The sequence below is a fragment of the Triticum urartu genome, chromosome 6A (assembly GCF_056163025.1).
Source record: "Triticum urartu cultivar PI428250 chromosome 6A, HENAU_Tu73, whole genome shotgun sequence".
NCBI lineage: Eukaryota > Viridiplantae > Streptophyta > Magnoliopsida > Poales > Poaceae > Triticum > Triticum urartu.
The window spans coordinates 232619589-232626155 of record NC_141878.1 but is presented as its reverse complement, the minus strand read 5'-3'; the positions used below and the strand labels follow the sequence as shown (position 1 = coordinate 232626155).

The window sequence follows — 6567 nt, the reverse complement described above, 5'->3', positions numbered from 1 at the left end:
ACACGAGTCATATAGTAGATATTATAAACATGGAGATGTTCACCGTTGATGACCACCCCATCTCACGTGATGATCGGACATGGGTTGGTTGATATGGATCACGTGAACACTTAGACAACTTGAGGGATGTTGATTTAAGTGGGTGTTATTTAGCAATTTGATTAATAGAACCAATTATCATGAACATAGTCTAATTGTCTTTCCAAATTAATGTTGTAGATAAATGGCTTGCACTGTAGCTCCTCTGAATTTTAATGCGTTCGTAGAAAAAGCTACGTTGAAAGATAATGGAAGAAACTATGCGGACTAGGTCCATAATTTGAGGATTATCCTCATTGCTAGATTGAAGGCTTTTGTCCTTGATGCACCAGTCGATGCACCACCCCCTCCAGCATCGTCTGTGGATGTTCTGTACATCTGGCAGGCATGTTCTGATGACTACTCGATTGCTCAGTGCTCCATGCTTTATGGCTTAGAACCGGGGCTCCAAAGATGTTTTGAGCACCATAGAGCATATGAGATGTTCTAGGAGCTGAAATTGGTATTTTAGGATCATGCTCGGGTTGAGATGTATGACGCCTCTGACAAGTTCTTTAGCTGCAATATGGAAGAGAATAGCTCCGTTAGCGAGCACGTACTCAAAATGTGTGGGTACTTCAACCACTTGAATCAGTTGGGAGTTAATCTTCCGGATGATGTAGCGATTGACAGGGTTCTTCAGTCACTGCCACCAAGCTACAAGAGCTTCGTGAGGAACTATGATATGCGAGGGATGGAGAAAACAATCCCTGAGCTCTTCACAATGCTTAAGGCCGTGGAGGTAGAAATCAAGAAAGAGCATCAAGTGTTGATTGTCAACAAGACCACCAGTTTCAAGAAGAAATGGAAGGGAAAGTAAGGAAACTTCAAGAAGAATGGCAAGACAGTTGCCGCTCCCATGAAGAAACCCAAGGCTGGACCCAAACTTGAGTCTGAGTGTTTCTATTGCAAGGGGAATGGCCACTGGAAGCGGAACTGCCCCGAGTACTTAGCAGCTAAGAAGGCTGGCAACGTCAACAAACGTATATGTCATATACATGTTATTGATGCGTACCTTACTAGTGCTCGTAGTAGCTCTTGGGTATTTGATACTGGTTTGGTTGCGAACATTTGTAACTCAAAATAGGAGCCGCAAAATAAACAGAGACTAGCTAAGGATGAGGTGACGATGTGCGTTGGAAATGATTCCAAGGTTGATTTGATTGCCGTCGGCACACTCCCACTATGTTTATCTTTAGGAATAGTTATGAACCTAAATAATTGTGAATAATGGTTGTTCTATTTATATGGATAATATCTTTTATGGCCATGCACCCCTTATGAATGGTTTATTCATGTTGAATATCGATCGTAGTGATACACATATTCATAATATTGATGCCAAAAGATGCAAAGTTAATGATGATAGTTCCACATACTTGTGGCACTGCCGCTTAGGTCATATTGGTGTAAAGTGCATGAAGAAACTCCATGCTGATGGACTTTTGGAATCACTTGATTATGAATCATGTGATACATGTGAACCATGCCTAAAACCCTGTTTTTTTGGAACAATGGAGCAGGCTAGTGACTTGTTGGAAACAATACATCCTGATGTATGCGGTCCGATGAGTGTTGAAGCATGCGGTGGATATTGTTATTTTCTTACCTTCACAGATGGTTTGAGTACATATGGGTATATTTACTTAATGAAACACAAGTCTGAAACATTTGAAAAGTTCAAGGAATTTTAGAGTGAAGTGGAGAATCATCGTAACAATAAAAATAAAGTTTCTACGATCTGATCGTGGAGGTGAATATTTGAGTTAAGAGTTTGGTGCTCATTTAAGAAAATGTGGAATTGCTCACAACTCACGCCACCTGGAACACCACAACATAATGGTGTGTCTGAACGTCATAATCGTACTTCATTAGATTTGGTGCGTTGTATGATTTCTCTTACCGATTTGCCACTAACATTCTGGGATTATGCATTAGAGACAGCCGCATTCACTTTAAATAGGGCACCCTCTAAGTCCGTTGAGACGACACCGTATGAATTATGGTTTGCCGAGAAACCTAAACTGTCGTTTCTTAAGGTCTGGGGTGCGATGCTTATGTCAAGAGGCTTCAGCCTGATAAGCTCGAACCCAAAGGGGAGAAATGCATCTTCATAGGATACCCTAAAGAGACCATTGGTTATACCTTCTATCACAGATTAGAGGGCAATATTTTTGTTGCTAAGAATATGTCCTTTCTAGAGAAGGAGTTTCTCTCGAAAGAAGTGAGTGGGAGGAAAGTAGAACTTGATAAGGTAATTGTACCTTCCCTCGAATTGGAAGGTAGCACATCACAGAAAGCAGTTCCCGTGATGCCTACACCAACCGAAGAGGAAGCTAATGATGATGATCATGAAACTTCAGATCGAGTTACTACCAAACTTCGTAGGTCGATTAGGGTACGTTCCACACTAGAGTGGTATGGTAATCCTGTCCTGGCAGTCATGTTGTTGGACAACAACGGAGCTACAAACTAGGAAGAAGCAAGGATGAGCCCAGATTTTGACAAATGGCTCCAGACCATGAAATCCGAGATGGGATCCGCCTATGAGAACAAAGAATGAACTTTGGTGGACTTGCCCGATGATCGGCAAGCCATTGAAAATAAATGGATCTTCAAGAAGAAGACATATGCTGATGGTAATGTAACCGCCTATAAAGCTCGACTTTTTGCAAAAGGCTTTCAAAAAATTCAAGGAGTTGTCTACGATGATACTTTCTCACCTTTAGCGATGCATAATTCTATTAGAATTATGTTAGCAATTGCTGCATACTATGATTATGAAATTTGGCAGATGGACATCGAAACAACGTTCCTTAATGGGATCCTTAAGAAAGAATTATATATGGTGCAACCGGAAGGTTTTGTCGATCCTAAGGATGCTAACAAGGTATGCAAGCTCCAGCGATCCATCTATGGACTGGTGCAAGAATCTCGGAGTTGGAATATATGCTTTGATGAGGTGATCAAAGCTTATGGTTTTGTACAAACTTAAGGAGAAGCTTGTATTTCCAAGAAAGTGAGTGGGAGCTCTGTTGCATTTCTAATATTATATGTGGATGACATATTGTTTATGGGAAATGATATAGAATTTCTGGAAAGCATACTAGATTATTTGAACAAGATTTTTTCAATGAAAGACCTAAGTGAAGCTCCTTACATATTCGGCATTAAGAACTATAGAGATAGATCAAGAGTCCTAATAGGACTTTCACAAAGAACATACCTTGACAAGATTTTGAAGAAGTTCAAAATGTACTAGTCGAAGAAGGGGTTCTTGCTTGTGTTGCAAGGTGTGAAGTTGAGTCAGACTCAAATCCCGACCACGACAGAAGAAAGAGAAAGGATCAAAGTCATTCCCTATGCCTCAGTCATAGGCTCTATAGTGTATGCCATGCTGTGTACCAGACCTGATGTGTGCCTTGCCATAAGTCTACCAGGGAGGTACCAAATTAAGCCAGGAGTGGAATACTGGACAACGGTCCAAAATATCCTTAAGTACCTCAAGGGGACTAAGGACATGTTTCTCGTTTATGGAGGTGACGAAGAGCTCATCGTAAAGGGTTACATCGATGCTAGCTTTGACACTAGTCCGAATGACTAAAAGTCTCAGACCGAATGCGTATATATTGTGAATGGTGGAGCAGTCAGTTGGTGTAGTTCCAGGCAAAGCGTCATAGTGGGATCTACATGTGAAGTAGAATACATAGCTACTTTGGAAGCGGCGAATGAAGGAGTCTAGATGAAGGAGTTCATATCCGATCTAGGAGTTGTGCCTAGAGCATCGGATCTGATGACTCTCTATTGTGACAACACCGGCGCCATTGCGATAGCCTAGGAGCCAAGGTTTCACAAGAAGACAAAGCACATCAAGCGCTGCTTCAACTCCATTTGTAATGACATTAATGATGGAGACATAGACATTTGCAAATTACACACATATCTGAATGTGGTAGACCTATTGACTAAACCTCTTCCATGAGCAAAACATGATCAACACCAGAACTCTATGGGTGTGAGATTCATTACTATGTAACTAGATTATTGACTCTAGTGCAAGTGAGACTGTTGGAAATATGCCCTAGAGGCAATAATAAAATGGTTATTATCATATTTCCCATTCATGATAAATGTTTATTATTGATGCTAGAATTGCATTGGTCGGAAACCTAAATACATGTCCCTAGTAAGCCTTTACTAGACTAGCTCAATGATCAAATATGGTTATGGTTTCCTAACCATAGACATGAGTTGTCATTTGATAACGGGATCACATCATTAGAAGAATGATGTGATGTACAATACCCAACCGTAAGCTTAGCAATAGATCGTATCGCTTAGTTCATTTGCTATAGCTTTCTTCATGTCAAGTATCTGTTACTTAGACCATGAGATCATGCCACTCCCAGATATTGGAGGAATGCCTTGTCTGCTATCAAACGTCACTTTGTAACTGGGCGATTGAGGGAGTCCTAGATTAAGGGGTCCTCAGGCGTCCGGGCTATGTGACGTGGGCTGGACTAATGGGCCATGAAGATACAAGACAGAAGACTTCCTTCCCTGTGTGGATGGGACTCTCCCTGGCGTGGAAGGCAAGCTTAGCGTGCGTACAACCCTAGCCCCCTCCGGTGTCTATATAAACTGGAGGGTTTAGTCCGTAGGGGCAATCATAATCATATAGGCTAGACAATTAGGGTTTAGCCATTACGATCTCTTCGTAGATCACCTCTTGTAACCCCTATACTAATAAAAGTCAATCAAGCAAGACGTAGGGTATTACCTCCATCAAGAGGGCCCGAACCTGGGTAAAACATTGTGTCCCTTGTCTCCTGTTACCATCAATCCTTAGACGCACAGTTTGGGACCCCCTACCCGAGATCTGCCAGTTTTGACACCGACATTGGTGCTTTAATTGAGAGTTCCGCTGTGTCGTCGCCAGAAGGTTCGATGGCTCCATCGGTCATCTACAACAATGCTGCCATGAGGGAGGTCTTTCTCCTCGGCTAGATCTTTGTGTTCGGCGGCTTTGCACTGCGGGCCAACTCGCTTGGCCATCTAGAGCAGATCGACAGCTACGCCCCAGGTCACCGGATTAGTTTCGGAAATCTGGATTAAGTCGCTGATATCCGAGGAGACTTGATTTTCCAAGGTTTCGCAACCCCAACCTTTGCTCAGGCCTTAGATCCGGAGCCCGTCTCCAGGTCCGAAGACTGGATTCCCGAGCTTGACGGACTCTCTGCGGCTATTAAGCCTAGTACGGGAGAGTTGGAGGAAGCAGTGTCACCGGCAATCATCATGAAGCCGAACTCTTCTCCGAACACTGACCCTGAACCCTCGGAGTCAGCATCATGTGATCTCGGCCAAGGAGTTTCCTCCCTGCCGTACTCCACGAACTCCCTTCTCCCAAGCCGAACCTCGCTTCTAAGCGAGTGATGTCTACTACACATCCTTCTTCTTGTAGACATTGTTGGGCGTCCAAGTGCAGAGGTTTGTAGGACAGTAGCAAATTTCCCTCAAGTGGATGACCCAAGGTTTATCAATCCGTGCGAGGCGTAGGATGAAGATGGTCTCTCTCAAGCAACCCTGGAACCAAATAACAAAGAGTCTCTTGTGTCCCCAACACACCCAATACAATGGTAAATTGTATAGGTGCACTAGTTCGACGAAGAGATGGTGATACAAGTGCAATGTGGATAGTAGATAATGGTTTTTGTAATCTGAAAATATAAAAACAGCGAGGTAACTAATGATAAAAGTGAGCATAAACGGTATTGCAATGCGTTGAAACAAGGCCTAGGGTTCATACTTTCACTAGTGCAAGTTCTCTCAACAGTAATAACATAATTGGAACATATAACTATGCATCAACATGCAACAAAGAGTCACTCCAAAGTCACTAATAGCGGAGAACAAACAAAGAGAATATTATAGGGTACGAAACCACCTCAAAGTTATCGTTTTTGATTGATCTATTCAAGAGTCCGTAGTAAAATAACACGAAGCTATTCTTTCCATTCGATCTATCCTAGAGTTCGTACTAGAATAACACCTTAAGATACAAATCGATCAAAACCCTAATGTCACCTAGATACTCCAATGTCACCTCAAGTATCCGTGGGGTTGATTATACGATATGCATCACACAATCTCAGATTCATCTATTCAACCAACACAAAGAACTTCAAAGAGTGCCCCAAAGTTTCTATCGGAGAGTCAAAACAAAAACGTGTGCCAACCCCTATGCATAAGTTTACGTGGTCACGAAACTCACAAGTTGATCACCAAAACATACATCAAGTGGATCATGTGATATCCCATTGTCACCACAGATAAGCACATGCAAGACATACATCAAGTGTTCTCAAATCCGTAAAGACTCAATCCAATAAGATAACTTCAAAGGGAAAACTCAATTCATCACAAGAGAGTAGAGGGGGAGAAACATCATAAGATCCAACTATAATAGCAAAGCTTGCGATACATCAAGAT

General features: G+C 42.2%; 1 pseudogene; it reads left to right on the top strand.

Moving 5' to 3' along the window:
- Positions 1–520: 520 nt before the first annotated feature.
- On the top strand, positions 521–1165 carry LOC147964864 (uncharacterized; annotated as a pseudogene).
- Positions 1166–6567: the final 5402 nt, after the last annotated feature.